General features: G+C 48.8%; 1 protein-coding gene across 3 annotated transcripts in view; it reads left to right on the forward strand.

Moving 5' to 3' along the window:
- Positions 1 to 19239, forward strand: part of ANKRD11 (ankyrin repeat domain containing 11) — a 128732-nt gene that overhangs the window by 18089 nt on the left and 91404 nt on the right. For all 3 annotated transcript variants that reach the window (XM_084214997.1, XM_084214998.1, XM_084214999.1), the window contains exon 2: positions 4243 to 4322. The gene's annotated coding sequence lies outside the window, so the exon portion shown is untranslated. The remainder of the gene's footprint in view (positions 1 to 4242; positions 4323 to 19239) is intronic.

The following is a 19239-nucleotide window of genomic DNA, read 5'->3' on the forward strand; positions in this document are numbered from 1 at the left end:
GCTTTTCCAGGCTCCTGAGGGAAATTGCCACAAATCTGGTGGGCTGTATGCAGTGTCCATCCCTTGAGGGACCAGGAGGGCTTTCCTGCTGTGCTGGGCATGGCTGTTCTGGCTGTCCCTGGGGCAGGCAGAGCTCCAGAGACAGGGATTTCTGCGCTGTTTCTCTATAGGTGGCACATTTTCTTCCCCAAACTCCAGCAGGAGGAACCCATGGGTATTTATGGGAGATATCTGTGGGGTTTGTAGTGCTGCTGCTTATGGGTTCTTTCCCCAGTCCCCAGTTGTAGGGGGATAGTGTAGAAAGTAATCTTACCCCTAAGGAGTTGCAGCTGGGCCAATTATCAAAGATTAGGAACAGGCCTGACTTTGACAGACCACAGCTGTAAGCAATGAGAAGAAGAGTGCTATAAAAGAGTGGGGTGGTGGGGAGAGGGGAACTGGAGTCAGTTGCTGCTTGGGGAGAAGAGTCAGTGCTCTGAGAGCTGCCCACAAGAATCACCAAGGAGGTATGGAGCTTTTGTGATAAGGAGGCAAGTGTGGAACCCCTGCAATAGGATGACAACACCCAGTCTCAATTTTCTTAGGTTCTAGAATTACAGTGGGATTTAAGCATTTTCCCCATTTCAGCAGGTGAAAGCTCTGGCTGTGCTCTGTCAGGCTGTGCCTGTGGAGTGCATTGGAAAACACTTCCAAATTTGCTCTCCCTCCAAATTTGCTGTACTTGTTCCCCCTTGGTTCTGCATGGGAGGTAATGGGGCTTGTCTGAGAGCAGGAGCTCCGTGGGTCTGGGGTGCTCCCCTGGGTGTCTTTGCAATGGAGCCCTCAGAGAGATGCCTCATTCTGTCTCTTCTGGAATTATTTTGAGGGAAGCAGATGAGTGCTGTGGAAAAAGGTTCTCTCATTCCCCAGAGATTTCATCCATTCAAAAGTTGGTCTAAACCAGAATCTAAATCTCTGATATCCTCTTATGCTGCTTGGTTCTGGGTCTCTGTAAAATCTGAATTGATGCAAGTCTGACTTGGGGTCCCAATACAACTCCTTCCCTCCAGGAAACACTGGTGGTGAGGCACGCAGTTGTGGGGATGCTGGCCTCTGGATTTCCTGGGATGAGACAGCAGCAGTGGCTTCTTTCCTGCTCCCTGATTTAAGCAGAACCTTTCTGCATTACTGATCAAATTTAGAAACAGTGAGGTGTATGAAAGCATGGAATCTCAAACACATTTTTTCTGGGGAGCCTCGTAGGGGACTCTGAATAAATCAGAGAACTGGTTTGTTCCTTCAAGGAAGCCAATTCCCACCTCGCTGCTGGGACCGCTTGGCGTTGCTGCCACATCCCAGCTGCTCTGGTGTGAGGAGTCTGTCGCTAATGTCAGTGTTTTTCAGGTCACAGCTTGCGATTGTAAAGCATTTTCCATCTTCACATACTAATTTCTGTGAAGTTACAAGATACCCTTTTATGAAGGAGGTTTGGATTATGTAATTCCCAGTGTTTTCGATGGAATGCTGGCAGAAGTTGCATGCTGTGCTCTGAATGTGAAGTCCTGATCTGTGTGTGGGTGCAGCAGGAATCACTGATTTGGGGAGGTGCTGAGGGACTCTGTGGTCAGTGTTAAGTTCATGAGTTGGTAGGAAGACGTAGAAGTTTAAACATTTCTATATTTATTTTGGTGGAACTGTCTGCTTGCCCAGAGTTTGCAAGTTGCTTTGTGTTAACAGAAAAGAAAGCATCCCGAGTCCTGCAAGACTGAGCCTGTTTTAAACCAGAATCTGGCCACCTTGAGCCCTTGGCAGTTTGGTGTTTGCCTGGCCATGTCAAGGCCCGGGCTGAGCAGTGTGTGCACTGCAGGTGGCTCCTGTGCAGGGACCATGAGCTCTGCAGGGCCGGAGCCTCGTCCCTGGTCAGCCCTGCAGGTTCCCAGGAGGGACAAGGGCAGCGATGATACTTTGTGAAGTGAGACATTTTCATCAGCTAGAGCTAAGAAAGTGGGGATGGCTGGATGTGTTTATTAATTATAATGTGGCTTTTGGAAGTGGAGTTGGGTTTAAATTGCAGTGCTGGATTCCGTGCAGCAGGAACGTTGTGTGAGTGACCTGGCCACGTACAGCCAGAGAGGCTGTGCTGGGCATCTCCCACTGGAGGATTTGCTGCATTCCTAAGTGATTTGATAACAATTTCATTATAAAATGGTGCCATGTTCCTTGTGAAAATTACTTGGCTCACGTGTGGTCGCTGTTTCAGCGTTATGATGCTTTATGTATGTTTATGTGTGAGCCAAGGAATGAATAAATCTGCTGTATGTGGGCCAGCAAGCAGCTGTAAATAGACCTTGAAAATGGTCTGTCAGTGTCCTGGGACTGATCTCTGTAGACTTTTTGGTAGTTTTGATCACAGTTGTTGCCCAGAGAAGCTGCGGCTGCCCCATCCCTGGAAGTGGCCAAGGCCAGGTTGGAGCAGCCTGGGCCAGTGGAAGGTGTCCCTGCCCATGAGAGGGGATGGAATGGGATGAGCCTTGGGGTCCTTCCAGCTCACACCAGTCCATGGTTCCCTGGCAGTCACTGCTGTCAGCAAGCAGCACTCTGCAGTTCCAGACAGTGCAGTTGGAAGTTCAGCTGTTTTCCCCCCACTTCATCTCTTATTGCAGTTGAAATGCTAATTAGTGATGTGGCTGTTACTATGGAGAAGAGGATAAAGGAGCAGGGGAATCCTGCTGGAAAGGTGCTGTGCAAGCACTGCCATGTGCTCCACAGGGCTGCATTCCCATCAGGGATCCCTCAGTGCCCCAGGGCTCCTTGGCCTTGGAAGAGTCCACGAGGTTGCCATGTGTCTGCATCTCCTTTACTCTTCCCAAAGGAAAATGCTAGAAAACTTCCATTTTGCTCATCTGGAGAAGTTTACCTGCGGTAGGATTCCTTTCTTTGAGTCAGGACCCTGGGATTTCACATCTTCCTCTGGGTTTTGGGGTTTATTTTGGCCTGTTTTTTCCACTGAGGTTCCCAAGAGTTCCCTCAGCCCAGCTGGAAGCAGCTCTGCCCTGGATGCAGCTGCGTTGCTCATCTGGATGTCTTCCCTTTGGCTTTTCATTGGGGAGTGAAAGTTTCCCAAAACAAACAAGGCTCTCCCAGGGTTCCTGATCTCCTCCACTGTGTGTCAGTCCCAGCTGGCCTCAGAGTCTCTCCTGGATGGTTCTTGGGAGGAACCATCCCCTTGGAAAGCAGCTGTCCAAATCCAGTGCATCAGAGGAGTTGTTTGTAAGGTGGCGAGCGGTGGTAAAGCATAAAACTGTCATGAGTTCTGCAAGGTGAGAAATTCAGATTTTCTCACTGTAACTGGAGCAGGGCTTGGTCACTGTGCCCCTCAGTGCTCAGAGATTGGACGGAATGGGGGGTTTGGGGGATTTGGCATGCGCAGGACGTGGAGCTGGCAGTTCAGCCTTTCACCTGTTTAAGCAGACCAGAATAACATCAGTGGGACTGGGGAAGGCCCAGTGCTCCTCAGGGGGCTCATTTCCATCCCTAAGGCTCCCTCACCATCCCACCAAGCTCCTCCAGCTTGGCAACAGTGAGGAGTGCAGGTTTTGGGCTAGGAACCTGCCAGGCCTTTCATGTGTGCTCGTTAATGAATGCAATTCCCCTTCGCCTTGGGTGCTGAGAGCTCCTGCTGGTTCCTGCCCTGCACCAGAAATTTCACTTTGGGAATTTGGAGCTGGAAAAACATCCTTGAAAGTACAGCAAGAGCTGGTCAAAAAAAAAAAAAAAAAAAAAAAATCAGAGCTTTTTAAGAGATCCACTGCTATTCAGAGCAAAGGTGTGCTTGAAAGGAGAGTGCTTGTGCCATGGATAATCCCATGGGGATGTTTGGGAAGGTGAATTCCTGGCACAGGAGCTCCTTCTGGCCCTGCCTGCCTCTGGGCTCCTGAGCTGCTCCGAGGTTGGGGGGGTGACACGCCCTTATTTGTAAAGAAAATGCCTCTAAGCCCACCCAGATGGTTCCAGGAACCTTGAAGCAGGTGATTTTTAAAAAAAGCTATTATCAGAAAGTTATGGAAGAAGTTGGATGCTTGGCCGAGCTTCCACTCTTTCCTTTATTCCTCTGTTTGTGCAGTCTTGTTCTCAGGAAGTTTATTTGTGGATTAGGCAATGGTTTGTACTTGGTAACCTTCATGTACTCAAATCCCGTGTGCATGTTGTGAATAAAATTCCCTTGTTTTAATTTTCTAATGAACAAATTCCTGTGTTTTTCAGATTACACTGCGTTTTTGGGACACACCTCTGTTGGATTTTAATATATGTCCTGTGAAGAACAGCTTTCAGCTATGGAATCGGTAAATATTGACTTTGCTTCTGTCCAAAATTTCTGGTTTATTCCCTCACAAGTGCTTGTGTCTCTGTTGGACTGTTTGGTTTTGCCTTTTTAAAATGTTTTTCTTTATTTTCTGAAATTTGAAAGCAAAATCTGCAAGTTCTATGGCATATATAAAAGGTACTAACCAAGAATATTTTGGGAGTTGTCTGCAGTCCTGAGATGTCTTTTTAAGTTTAGATAATTTTGAATATAGCAAGTTTTTCTCTGACCTCAGTGAAATGAAAGTGAACTTTCCTGCCTGGGCAGTTCCAGCACAGGTTTGCCCAGCAGACTGTGCAGCTTGTTGGTGCTGCTGACTGCTGAGTATTAAATAATACCTCTTTCTTTCTCTTTGCTTTCAAAATGTCTTGAAAATAAACCCAAAGTCTCTAAGTTTCCCAGTGTTATGTCTCCTTGTGATTAGCCTAATTGAAACAGATGGCACCCACGTTTCATTTTGGGCAGAGAAACCTCCCAATCTGCTGAGACTACAGTTGGATGCAATGTTAGGATTCAACTTTTTGGGAGCATTAGCAGATGCAGAAATAACAGGCTGTCGCAGAGTGGAATTTAGGGGGAAAAAAAGAGATTTTTGCCTCTGTTTTGTGCGAGCGGGTGGGAGAGGCTGGTGCTGTCCTGGAAATCCCAGTGGTGTGGCTGGAGCTGGAGGCAGGGGGGTTGTTCTGGCTGGGTTTGTTTGGTGTGGTGGGAGCTGAGCAGAAGCTGGGTGGGCTCAGCCAGGCAGTGCCTGTCGAGGGGGGCTGTGTGGGGCTCAGGGTCACCCCCAGCATGGCCAGAAATCCTATGGAGAAGGCTCCCAGTGGATAATAGAGAGTGTGGCTCCTGCCTGGGGGCCCTGGGTCCTTGGCTGACCTCTGGGTTCAGAGGGATGATTTGTGATGAGGTTGTCAGCACGAGGAAGGCTGCTGCTGGAGAGCTGCTCGGTGTAGTGCAGCCCTGCCTCTGCAGGCTGATAGGTGTCTTCTGTCCTGGATTTTGAGGAAAAAAATTAAAAACCGTTGTGTTTAGTGTGGCCATGATAATTTCAAAGTATTCAGATGCAGACAAGATGTTATTTCAGCTTCCCCTGGTGAATATTAATAGCAGGAGAAGCCTTTCACAGTAAGACAAAGCAGAGCAGGCATCGGTGACTCTGGCAGTGTGTTAGGTAATTAAAGTGTATCAGGTGTGAGCCCTTTTCCTGGCCTGTGCAGGAGCTCTGCCCTCCTTCCTGGGAGCTCTGCAGGGCCCTGAAAAACCCAGCTCAGGCCTGACATCAATTATAAATCAGGCTGGTTGCTGTTTGCTGCCTGTTTTATTTCGTAGCTGGGGACAAAGGTTTTTCTTTCTGAGTTTTGGAGTAAGTGGTGCTGGACTTTCTGAATGCAAACTGTCCTTTTCAAACCAGGATAACAATGGCTTATCCAGAATTCAGGTGTGTTTGCACAGCCCTGTTTGGAAGGGTTTGCTTGAAGCAAGCCAGGTCATGAGAGTCACGGAATGGTTTGGGTTGGAAGGACCTCAAAGCACATCTGGTTCCAGCCCCCACCGTGTGCAGGGACACCTTCCCCTACCCCAGGTTCCTCCAAGCCCTGGACGCTGGCAGGGCTGGGGCAGGCACAGCTTGTCTGGGCAGTGGTGCTTGCTGCTGGTTTTGCTGCTGGCAGCAGGAGTGGCTGCACCACGCTGGGCTCGTCCTGGCCTGGGGTGATCCCACTGCACCCCAGCCCTGTCACAGCTGGCTGGTGCCACTGCGTGTCCCCCACACCTTCCCGGGGGAGCAGAGGGGTCAAGGCTTCCTCCAGGCAGCAGCTCTGGGGGTGGCTGTGGCCGTGGTGTTTCAGGGAGCTCCTGATGAATATGCAGGTGTGGGATTAAAGGGATGAATGAGGAGCAGAATTGCTTTCTGAGCTGCAGCCCTGCTCTGACCTCCCGAGAAGGGCAGATTGTAAAGCTGGGGCCTGGAGTGGAAAAGCAATTACAATACACTGCCAGCATTGAATTGTCCTCACAAAGTCAGATGCTGCAATAATGGCAGCGTTGTTTAGGTGGAACGTGACTTCACTTAACTGCTCGGTGTTTTTCTGTTAATGCTCTGAAACTGTTCACAAACGGCTCTCAGGTCCTGCTGCTCTGGGGGAAATGGAGCTCACTGCTCCACCAGGAAGGGATTTCTCTGCAGGAACTGTTCTTCTGGGCTTGCTGCCTTTTTTCCTCTGTGTTTCAGTTCTTACCCCTTCCAGATGAGGAGGATAACCCTATGGCAGTGCAGTGTGCGTTGGGTCTTTATGGTGTTGGCCATTGTGGAGCCTTTCCATGGGGTCCTGGGCTGTGGAGGTACTGGCTTTTGGGTTGAGAAGCTGGTGTGTTTGAAGCAGAACCTGGAGAGGGAAAGCCATGAACAAGGGGGATTAACAGTCTGAGAAAGCTGGGGTTGTTCAGCCTAGGGGAGAGGAGACACTGGAGAGACCTTCAGAGCTTCTTCCACTGCCTCGAGGGGCTCCAGGAGAGCTGGAGAGGGACTTTGGGCAAGGGATGGAGGGACAGGATGCAGGGAATGGCTTCCCACTGCCAGAGGGCAGGGATGGGTGGGATCTTGGGGAGGAATTCCTGGCTGTGAGGGTGGCACAGGTGCCCAGAGCAGCTGTGGCTGTCCCTGGATCCCTGGCAGTGTCCCAGGCCAGGCTGGACAGGGCTTGGAGCACCCTGGGATGGTGGAAGGTGTCCCTGCCGTGGCAGGGGTGGAATGAGATGAGCTTCGAGGTCCCTTCCAACCCAAACAATTCCATGGCTCAATGCAGCATTAAAGAAGCAGAGGTGTGTGCCTTGTGTGTTTGCTGACTTCTGCTGGAGCCCTTTCTTTCTCCTGTTAAAACAGAGATTTTGGAGGCTCCATGAAGCAGCTGAGTGGCTCTCCAGGTGCAAGCTTGCTCAGAGCGTTTCAGCAGAGCCAGTTTGGATTTGTTCTGCTCTGTGGCCCGGGCTGGGAAGGGGAGGTGGGGCTGGTAGGGAACACCCCAGCTCCTGCCCTGTCCCCCTGTGTGTGAGGTGGGTCTGCACGGCCCTTAGGAGCACTGAATGTTTGTGTGGCCATGTTCTGAAGGGACACAGTCTAAATTTAACTTTTAAAACCCTGTCTTCACTGCCAGCAGAAGTTAAGCAGAGGTGGCTTAACTGTGAGCCTGGAGTTCTTTGTGGGTCAAACAAGCCTTGAATTTTTGGACACAAAACCCTGCTGAGACCTACAGGAAAGAGCTTTAAATCCTTTCCCCTGTCCCCGTGAAAAAGCTGCTTTTTCAACTGTAATCTCAGCACAAGCATTTGCTTTGAGTGGTTGAATTGCTGCTTTTACAGTTCTCTGTATTTTCCTAGAATTTGTTAAATTGCCAACGTTATTCACATGGCACTTTTGGCAGGTGCCACCTACATGCCCTCAATTTGAAGGTACCTTTCAGGAGCAGTGTAGGTAGGGAGGCTCCTCTCTTGCATGTCAGATGTTGGAGAGCGCAGCACTTCCATTAATTCACTTTCCCTGACCTTTCCACTGCTAATAAGCCAAGCTGGAGCACAATGCAGCACCTTAATGAACAGACCTGAGCTGAGCAGGGGCTGCTTTGAAAAATGTCTTGCTTGACTTGTTCGTTGGGTGTAATTTTGGTCCATTTATTCACCATGGCACAGATGGGAGTTCTTGGTGAGAGCAACCCACAACCAAATACGGCCCTTTTTCTCCTTCCTCTAGTGTTTAGAACTAGAGAAAACCATGTCAATAACTGCTTGAAAGGAAGTAAGATGGTTGGTTGGCCTTTTTCTCTGAATCTACTTGGTTTTGAATAATTTTATTCTCTGGGGGGCTATATTGTGATCAGAAAAACCTCATTTCTAGAAGAACTATACTTTTGAGTTAGGATTTTGTAGATTTGTATCAGCTCATGTAATGTGCACTGAAAAATGCACACTTCTGGGTTATGAGTTTTGTAGATTAAGATCAGCTAATGTGTAAGGTACACTTGAAAAATCCTGTTTGCATTTAGGAATGAGTTCATTAAAACAAGCAGGCAGTGCACAGGGTCATCATTGCCAGGCACTGCCAGGCTGTTATTCCACAGAGAAGGCTCCTGAGCCCCCCAGCCCCGGTGCCACAGGGAGGCTGAGGTTTTGGGGAAGGGATCTGTCGGTTTCTTGACCAGTTCCTGCTTCCATTGTTGTGCAAGGGTGCTCCTGGGTGTGACCTCTTGGGAAAGTAAAAGTGCTGGAGGGCAGGTTGTGGGGTGGTGAGCAGGGTTTTATTTATTTATGGGTGTTCACAGAGCGCCCAAGCGTGCTCTCGAAAGTTGTGGCCTCCGCCCTGAGGAAGTGACACTGGCTGGGAGTGAAGTGGCAGTGTGACACGTGGTGTGGCTGCAATCCCTTGTTTTCCAGAAGTATCCACAGGCTGTGATTAAGTGCAGATGATGCTCTTGGCAGCAGGAGGTGTGCAAGATGTTCCCACCTCCAGAGCTCGCCGGCCAAAGGCCCACAGGGAGCACCAGGCTCTCCTGCTGTACTTCTGGAATGACGTTTGGGGTGTTCTTGTTCCCTCCCCTTTTGTGGAGGTAGTGGTGATCCTGAGGTTTTGATGTTCAAATCTGGAGTTCTTTAGGATTTAGTTATTTTAGTTCTTTTTAAGTGAGGGGAGTGGTTTTGAGTGCAGGGAATTCTTCATACCTGCCACGGGGATGGCTGAGGGAGATGCATCAGTGCCTTGAGCATCTTCAGTGGGGCTGCAGGTGGGACAGATTGTCCAAGGAGCAGGTCAGCTCCTGGACACCCTGGGAGGTGGGAGTGAGGTGGGAATTGTGGCTCAGACGTGTTCCCAGTGGGAATTTATGGAAACCTCGTATGGAAGGTGATTTGGCTGAGCCACCCAAGTGTCTGACACAAACAGGGATGTGCAGCCTGGTCCTGGTTCTGTCATACATGCCTGGAAAAGTGGGAAATGGTTATTGCAAGCAAAGGCCAAAGTGATGGATCTGCCTCACTGATAGCCCTTGGAAGGGGACTTCTGGCAAAACCAGAAAACAATTCTAAAAATAAGTCTGAAATGTTGGATTGCCCCATCCCTGGAAGTGTTCAAAGTGAGAGTGGATGGAGCCTGCAGCAACCCAGTCTTGTGGAAGGTGCTCCTGCCCATGTCAGGGCTGGGATGGGATGAGCTTTAAGGTCCCTTCCATCCCAACCCATCCTGTGGTTCCATGCTGAGTGTGGAGATGGACAGCAGGCCTTAGCAGTGTTTGTTTCCTGGGCTAAATTCTTGGCAGTGCTTTGATTTTGGAACAATGGGAAAACAAGGGCTGAGCTTTGCTGGCTCAGCCTGATTCCTCCCTGGCTTGAGGACTCACTCAGGTGTTCCAGCAGCTTTTTTGCTGCTGGGTGTTATCCCTGTTTTATGGTAGTTTGCTGGACTTCTCCAGAAATCCAGAGCTGAATTGTGTTCAGCAAGTTCCTGCTTTAGGGAGTGTTTTGATCTTGGGTTGTGACTGGACAGGCTGATTGTTTCCAGTTGCTGGAGACGTGCAGGAGCTGGGAGAGGGGAGGTTTTGGGTGTTTTGCAGGAACTTGAGGACATGAAGGGAGTGAGGGGCCGTGGGCTGTGCCCACCATGGCAGAGGCTCCCGGGGGCTGGGATTCCCAGAACTGCTCCCTGTGCCTGGCTGTTTTGGGAAGCTGACACGCCTGGCTTTGACCTCAGAAGTGGCTTTGGGTTGGTGGACAAACACTGAGAGCTCTGCTTTCCCTCAGAGCTGTTCCATCCCTGGCTGGGCAGATGGCTGCAGGAGCTGCCTCGGGAGCTTGGGCAGGCACAGCCCTTGGGAGAGGGCCAGGGCAGCAGTGGGCAAAGGGCAGCTCTGGGGCTGTGGGACTGCCTCAGCTTCCCCCAGAGCAGTCTCAGCTGCGGCATTTTTAACTCTTGAATTTGGAACAGACTTAGCAGCTCACCTTTGGGGGTGGGAGCTTGGGAGGTTGTCAATACTATTGCCTGGAACCATCTGTTCCTACCACTAAGTAGCTGCAAAAATCAGTAATTCATTCCTTTTTTTTTTTTTTTTTTTTTTGAGGAGCTTGGGTGTAAATCTTCTCCCTTGTTATTTTTGTGGGCTCCTTCATTATGGAAGACAAGCAGCTCCACGGTGTTAGAACTGACTTTAATCTTTCATCTAAATTTATTTGAAATTTTAATCCCCGTCATTATCGATATTAGAGGTTACTTTGGAGCACAGCAGCTATTTCTGGGGAGCTGGGTGCATGGCGCTCCCTTATCAGCCACGAATGTGTTTGTCACCTTTCTGGATGAGCCTCTTGCAGAGGAGCAGGGATAGCAGCCATGTGTACGGGTTATTTTGGGAAATCGCCACTGTAAATGGATGCTGTGTTTGCTTTTGCAAGTAAAATTGGTCATGGAGTCCTATTTTTCATTTATTTTTGCCCCAGTGAGTTAACAGTCCCGGTGGGCTGGCCCTGGTGGTGGCTGTGGTTCTCCTGGGCAGTCACAGGGGCACCAAAGCCAGCACTGATGGTGGGACAGGCACAGGGCACTGCAGATGCCCTGTGTTATCCCAGTGAGACTGCACTCCTAGGCTTAAACTGCAAAACCAAGGGGAACTGATATCACATCACCTTGTTAGTGTTTGGGCAGGAGGTCCCAGGGTCTGGTGGTGTTTTCATTGCAGGTGGTGACACCAGAGGAGCCTGGTCTTGGTGTCCCTGCCTGTGGCAGGGGGTGGAGATGAGCTTCAAGGTCCCTCCCAATCCAAACCACTCCATAATTCCATGGCTCTCCTGCCTGAGGCCTGGTGTTTGTTGGAGATTTTACACTCTCCCTTGCTGTGTCACTGGAGCTGAGTGTTCCAGGTGTTTATTTTGGTGGTTATCTAAGTGAATGCTGAGGGCTCTGTTGAGCTCATGTCCAGTTCTCCCATTCCTACCAGTGGCAGAAGTTGTTTTTTGTCTGATCTGAAAGGTTGGATTTTGATGGAATTGGTGTGTCCAGACTCATCCTAGCGTGCAATAATGTGAAAATACAGCCATCAGTTCCTTGGGTACCCTTAGAAAATGTTAATGCTTTCAGGCCTCAGAGGATTTGAGGAAGAGCTGTGGTTCAAAAATTGTCATGTGCCTTGCAGGGAGGCCCAGGCTCCATGGGGCAGAGCCAGGTGGTTTTCAGAGCTCATTCCCTGTCAGTGTCCTTGGTTTCCTTGCTGAACATTTAACCTTAACTCTGAATTTCCTGGAGGTCTTGGTGAAAGATGGGAGGGCAGCAGGAGAGCTGGATGTGGCCACGTGCGTGTGGTGCCTCCAGCTTGGAGGTGACAAATACTTGAAGGAATTGGAAAAGTGAGAGGAGCTGGTCAGCTTGATGGATGTGAGTGGGTATGATGGGAGGAGTTCTCTGATTTTGATAATTTTGATCCTTTTTTATGATTTTTCAGCTGTTGAACAGTACAAGGATTCAAAGGTCAGCGCTGAATAGCTCTGGTTATTCTCTGCTAGTCCTAAACTTATTGCTGGTGTCATATGAGAAATATACTTTCTTTTTATGTTGCACAGTCAGACGAAAATTATTTTGTTGTCTTCAGTAGTTTTTACCTCATTCTTGTAGTCTTGCCAATATCCTGTAGTTGTTTTTTGCAGGAAGCCTTTCAGCGTTCTGTTAATTGGAATTAACTTTTGTAAGAGAAATGCACGTTTGGGTTGAAGATAATGTAGGAAATAAACATTCAGGGAAATTTATTTTAAGTTAGTGGAAAGAAATCCATTGGAGAGCTTTGCTTTGGAGCTGTAACTTTGGAGAGGTTTAAGGAGAGGTTTAGGGTAATAACAGAGGAATAAACCAACCCTTCTCCTGTCTTTGAATTCCTGTGGAAGGGCAGCTCTGATCTCTGCTCTGGTGACCAGGGGTATCCTGGACTGGATGATCCTTATGGGTCCCTTCCCACTCAGGATGTTCCATGATTCTCTGATTATTTTGAGTAACCTTAGAGACTGGTAGAGAATCTACTTGTTACTGTCTGGTAAATTATATTCATTAACATAATTACAGAGTTTTAATGCTGCGTGGAAGTTATGTGGAGTCAAAATCAAATAGCAACAGGTAGTAAATAATTGGACAAAACAAAAACATGGAAACAAATAATGAAGAAAAATAATCATGTATTCTTTTCCTGTCACCAGTCAGGGCTGCAGCTGGATGTAGCAGCTGCCCAGTCCTGAATCCTTTCTTCTTCTCATTTTTAATGCTGCTTTTACAAGAGTCTGAAGGAAATCTCTGTCTAAACCAACTGGTAGCAGCTCCTCTGGGCTTTGCCTTTGGCAAGGTGTCACACAGCTGAATTCTCCTTCCTTTGCTAAATTCTCCTCTCTTTCTCCTTGCAGTGTTTGGTTATTTAGTGCTATAAGGGGAGCCTGAATATATGAATTCAGCCAAACCCTCGAGTATATAAAGTAGAGAAACTTCCCTCATTCCCTTGACCTCAAGCTTGCTGAGGTAGGAAAGCATTTAAAACACCCACAGCTCTCTGTGCACATGCAGATGTATTTTTAAGTGTCCCCTACTTGAAGGTCATCCACAATTCCAGTTGAAGTGCAGTTTGGATTTCCTGTAGCTGGATACTGTCCTTGGGGCTGATTGCTGCTCTGCAGGGAGTGTGGGACCCCAGGGAGGATTTCATCCTGTGGTGCTCTGGATCTGCTCCAGGGCTGGAGCCAGGCTGGCAGAGCTGGGGGTGCTCACCTGGAGAGGAGGAGGCTCCAGGGAGAGCTCAGAGCCCCTAAAGGGGCTCCAGGAGAGCTGGAGAGGGACTGGGGACAAGGGATGGAGGGACAGCACCCAGGGAATGGCTCCCACTGCCAGAGGGCAGGGGTGGATGGGAGATTGGGAATTAGGAATTGTTTCCTGGCAGGCTGGGGAGGGGCTGGGATGGATTTCCCAGAGGAGCTGTGGCTGTCCCTGATCCCTGGCAGTGCCCAAGGCCAGGCTGGACAGGGCTGGAGCCCCTGGGATGGTGGGAGGTGCCCCTGCCATGGCAGGGTGGCACTGGATGAGCTTTGAGGTTCTCCCAACCCAGACCATTCTGTGGTGTGGATGAACATCTCTCTGCCTGCAGGAACCTTCAGAGCTGCTTCAGCTCTTTTTTCCATCCTTGTGAAATGGCTCTGGGCTCAGAGCTGGGTCTGTGTGAGCCCAGGCCACGATGAGACAGAGCATTAATGAGACCTTCAGAAGGGATAGCTGCAGCAGTGAGCTGGGCATAACAACAGCATGGAATTCCAGGGATGTGTTCTTGGCCCAAGCAGGGCAATTCCTCAGTGTCTCATTCCCAAGGCCCCTGGGCTCTGGAGCAAAAGGATGTGAACAAAGAAGCTCAGCTTTGATGGTTTGCACACTAAAAGCTGCCAGGGAAGTGATGAACTCTGGGTTTGATCACCTCTTGCTGGTGTCTTCTGGTGCTTCTGTCTGTAATTTGGATACCTCCAGGACACTGCCCCAGGCTGAGACTGACCCCTTTGTAATGCTGAATTAAATAATTAAAGTATTAAAATTACCCTCTAATATAGTGATATTCTATGCTGTTACCATACAAATTGTATGGTTTTGAGCAGGGACAGCTTATTTAGGAATCCTGTGCTGCCACAGATGCTTCTGCCCTGGAGGATGTGGTGGCTTTAAGGTCAGGTGTCACTTTAAAGTGAATATTTTCATGAGGTAAAAAAAAACCTCCCCGTGCTGAGCTTCCTTTGCTCACAGAAATAGTTTCTGTATTAATATTTAATTTACAGTAGCTCTGAGGAATGAAGAAAGTCCTGGACTCTATTTTTTTTTTTTCCTAGTCCTTAATACATTTCTTTGGAACAGCTCTTGGATATAAACAAGGAGGACAGAGTGTCCTGGGCAGAGGAGTGAGACAGTTTTTGTTAAAACCATAAGTGTTCGTGGCTGTAACATTGGAATGTTCAGCATTAAGGATCCATCAGGTACCTTGGAGTAGCCCTAGTTCCCAGTTGCTCTTTTTCAGTCTTTTTTTCCCCTGGGATTCTTCATGGCTTTACCCCTTGATGCAGATTTAGATGTTTTTGTTCTGAAAAGCTCCTGTTCCTGATGCTGCCAGCTCAGAGCTCCAGCTCAGGAGAAAGTGGGTTCAGAATTCCAGACACGCTCCTGGCACGGCTTCAATTAAAAGGTGTTGAAAGAGGCTGGATTTTGCAATTTTGCAAAGTTGGAATTTTTGTCCCTATTAAAACCTTGGGGATCCCTGGGAAAGGAGCTTGATCCTGGCTTTTTTTCTGCTGGGTGAGGAAGAATTTATACCGTCATCCCCCTGCTTTGACCCAGTTATGAAACCCTTGCCTGTAAAATTAATAATTTGGGGACTCCCAGCCATTCCAGTGTGAGAATTCAAGCAGTGGGAGTTTTCCTGGAGAGCCACCTCCAGTTTAGCCATTAAAAGCTGGTGATAAATCTGATGAACTTAGTAAAATATATATTGCAGTGTGCCGTGAACTTTCTTCATTACTCTGGAGTTAATCAATGACTTGGACTACTTTTTCCCCCTGCTCAGCCATGCTTTCACAAGGTATAATTAAAATAAAAAAAGCTCCAGTTTTCCTTTTTGTTCAACTCTGCTGTTGTTGAACTATGTGTGGTTTGGACTTCAGCCCTCCAGAATGTTGGCAGAAGTTCTTGTCTGGAAAGAAATGGTAATCCTTTTGGGGTTGAAAAACGGGGAAGGAAAGATTGCTCTAGCAGGGATGATTGCAGGCAGAATAAGTAATTTTGCACACAGACACACATATATATATATATAACATGCACTAACATTTGTGTGAATTTATATAGATGTTTGTAATTTTGGTGGTTTTATGTCAGATTTGCTGATTTTTAGTTTATTGTAGCCATTCCTATTTTTGAACTTTCTATATGAAGCTTAATGGAGTAGCTAAAGTTGCACATGGAAATTGCTGCAATTTCAATATTGCATTTTAATTCAGCTGAGGTGATAAAAAAGTGACCTAAACATCTTTCTTTATTTGAATTGATTCTCTTTTACCTTGTAAGCAGCCAGCAGAAGGCTGTACCCATCCCTGTGGTGCTGCCAGTGTCCTGTGGAATTATCTGTGTAGAGTGAAAGGGAAATGTCAGCTTCTTTCAGCTGAGAGTGATAGTTTGTCTTGGTCATGTTAGGAGCACTTCTTCGAGAGCAGTGCTCATGGTTTTGTACCTGCAAGGCGCTATTCTGGAGGTCAGGATAACTTGGTAGATAACCTGACAAACCTCCCAGGATGGGCTTCCCCTCGTTCCCCAGCAGAATCCCTGGCAGCAGCTCTCCCAGCTCCTCCTCTCAGAAGAATCCAGTTCTTGTGGAAAGCTCTGTTCCAACACAGGCTCAAGTTGGAGTTCTCTCAGTCTAACAACGTGAACTCCCATGCTGTTTGTTTTTCTGCTGCTCAGCACTGTGTGCTGTCACTGCCCTGGCTGAGGGACACCTGTGTCACTGTCTATGTGTGCTGCTGGTGGCCAAGCCAGGGATTCTGGTTGCCCTTGGAGCTCAGCCCCTTTGGGGGACACAGCACCCCAGCCTGGGGGCTTTCCCAGGGCTGTGAGTGAAGTTCAGCCTGGGTTTGCAGGAGGGGCTGTAGCTGGGGTTGTTAGTCCCGGTGCAGGGTGAGCTTTTGCAGCCTGTGGGGGAAGTGGTGGGGTTTGTGATGAGTGTCACACTGCTGCTTCCCAATGGGCAGGCTCCAGGCTTGGTTCAGTGTGGACATCATGCCCAGAGCTGCAGTTTGGAGCTGTTTGAGCTGTTTATGTGAAGAGCAGGAAGTGCAGATGCCACAGAGGGTTTGGGTTTCGCCGCCCCTTCGGTACCTTTGTGATTTTGGGTGTCCGTGAAGGAGGGAGCGTGGAAGCACTTGAACAAAGAATGTCTCTGGAAGTGGCCACTGGTCATTCTGGCACACACTTCCACCAAAGCTGCTATTGTTTTTGTCTTAGTTAAACAACAGTCAAGCTCATGCTGGGGCTTTTTTCTTTTCCCTTGCAGTATAATGTTGGCTTTTATGCGTCCCTCAGGCCCACACCCGGCCGTGTGGTGGGCCAGCACACAGATGCATTGTTCAGGGTCCCACATTCCAGGCAGATCAAATGCTCCTGCGCCACATCAGCTGCACATCTGCAACTGCTAAAACCTCAGCAGCCCTGCCGGATCCAGGTGCCATTCAATTCCAGGTTAAAGGCACAGAGAGCTGCTGCTTCTCGGGCCTTTCTGTTGAATCCTGCCGGCTTTGATTCACTACAGCTGGTGAAACAGTCAGGCTTGGTTCAGGCATGTGTGGAAGAGAGCTCATTTCATGCTTGGAATTGTAATTATGTTCTTTTCTTTCAAGCTGCCAGCGGTAAAAGATGTCTTCCAGTGTGTATTATCTAAATAAGCTGTAGTGTTTAAATGTTTTCTTATTTCATTTTAAGAATGTGGCAAAATAAATTGTGCTTACTCGTCTAGTTTTCGTTCTGGAGCAATTAATTCCCCGTAGCTCTGCACTGGCGGGCTCTGGGAAGCTGCTGTGTTACCCTGCAGTTGAGCAGCCCTGGGCAGCAGAGCTCTGTGTGTGGGCACTGTCCTGGCTTGCCCAGTTGGCACTGGTGTCACCTGCTGTGTCACCTCCTGTGTGCTCCATTTGCAGGTGGTGTTTGCTGTTCCATCTCTGTCATCTCTTGGAGTGCTGGCTCCTGAGTTTTAGGGAATTCTAAGCTGGGTGATACATCTGAGCAAGGGGCAGAGAGAGCAAACTCTCACAGGAGAAGAGGCAGTGGTTTTATGCTGAAGAAGGATTGATTTAGGTGGGATATTGGGAAGAAATCCTTTCCTGTGAGGGAGTTGAGGCCCTGGCACAGGTGCCCAGAGCAGCTGTGGCTGCCCCTGGATCCCTGGCAGTGCCCAAGGAGTGACTGGATATGACACTCAGTGCTCTGGGCTGGTGACAAGGTGGGGATCAGTCAGAGGTTGGACTCAATGGTGTTGGAGGTCTTTTCCAGCCTCAGTGATTCTGTGAATTCTGTATTCTCCCAGGAAACGGCTCTTCCCTGAATGTGCTGGGTCTTTGGGAGGGCTCCCTGCACATGCTGTGACCCAGGGCTCTTCTGGGACAGGGCTTTTGCCTTCCTCACAGAGATGTTTTTCATAGGCAGCTGCTGGAGGTTCTCTGTGAGTTTTGGGTGTCTGGAGTCAGCACTTTGATCAGCCTTCCCTCCTCTCTGGAGTCTGTCTGCTGGGCTGTGGTCTCGAGGAGAGAGCCTGAGAGCCATTTCAGTGTCTCCATGATTGACTGGAAGTCACACTGGATAAATCTTTCATGATTGGAAACCACTTAAGCCACGAGGTAGCTGGTGATCACTGGGTATTAGTGGAGAGGTTCTACCAAACAATCAGGGAAAATTGAGTGGCAGAACATATAATTTATGACTTCATCCAAGCTCTGTGGGGGCAAGTCAGTGAGAATCGAAACACTGAAAGAATTATATCTGACAGATATTTTAAAGAATGACTCCAGTTAGTGTCATTTATTGCTGGAATGTGTGGACAGATCCACAGTCAAAGCCCTTGTAGGGGCAGTGCCAAAACCAGATATGAAAGAGTGCGCAAGAAAATGAGAACACGGGATGTGGCCGAGGGCTTGAATTTTCTGACAATGGGCAGAAAGAATGTTCTGAGGGCTTTTTCTCAGACATTTTCCTTAGATAATAAAGTTTACAGATCCTGCTTGGTGTTTGCTGAAACTCCTGCCTGAAGGGGATTTGTTGGTGTTTGGAAGTTGAGCAATGAAGGTGTCATCAGTGTGCAGACACCAGCTGGAGAAACTTCTGGAACCTTCTGGACCTTATCTCTAGGATATCTTAATTTTTGCCCAGCAGTGATATATGGCACAGGAGAAATCCATTGCCCTGTGCTGGAATGTGCATTAAAAATACTTGGGCAGGAGTTTTTCCAGGCAGTGGCAGGTAACAACCCTCGCTCTGAAGGAGAAAACATTCTAGAAAACATTCTTCCCTCAGATGTTTTGTAGTGGTAATGCCTCTGGAAGTATTAATCTTTCCTGTCACAATTTGGCACTCACTCCAGTTCCCAGCAGGGGTTTCTCAGCTAATCCCTGTCTGGAAGATTTTCCCTTACCTTACATTAATTTCTGATCCCGACATCGTTTGAGGGTTTGTGTTCAGCTTAAATAAATACACTCCAGGCTGTCCTGTCGACTCCGGGTTGAACATCAGGGCAGTGGAAGTACCTCTGTTGCTGGAGCCCTCACAGGTGCCACTCACCTCTCCAGCCATCCCCAGAGCCCCCATGCCCTGGACTGTGTCAGTGTTATTCCCCCATGGCCCTGGAGAGATTATTTGAGAATCTTGGTTTCTGCGCAGAATTTTCTTGCCTTGAGTAGCTCGCTTGGAGAGGAGAGTGGCAGATGTTCTCACTTTAGCCCGTGAGTGACAGCTCCCGAGTCAACATCTGCCATGCTGCTGGAATTGTCCCCAAACGCTGCCATGCTCGAGAGGCTGCCTGAAACTCGCTGGAGCCAGCCATGGCTGTGTTCCCTCCCATGTTCCTGTAGGCAGAGGCAGCTGCGGCTCCTGCTCCAGCCTGGAGCACAGGAATGCCATTGGGAAGGGCCAGCCCTGCTCCTGGTGCAGGCTCATCCTCGGTGCCACAGCCCCACGTGGACGCCTCGGTGTCAGACCCCATCCAGCAGAGCCAGGTCTGCCTGTCCCAGAACGTTTGGGGCTGGGAAATCTGCCCCCATGGCACAAAGAATTGCTGTCGATGAGTGCTGGAGAGGATTGTCCAAAGCAGTGTCCCAGTCCATGAAAATAT

The sequence above is a fragment of the Fringilla coelebs genome (genome assembly GCF_963513975.1).
Source record: "Fringilla coelebs genome assembly, chromosome: 14".
NCBI classification, from domain to species: domain Eukaryota; kingdom Metazoa; phylum Chordata; class Aves; order Passeriformes; family Fringillidae; genus Fringilla; species Fringilla coelebs.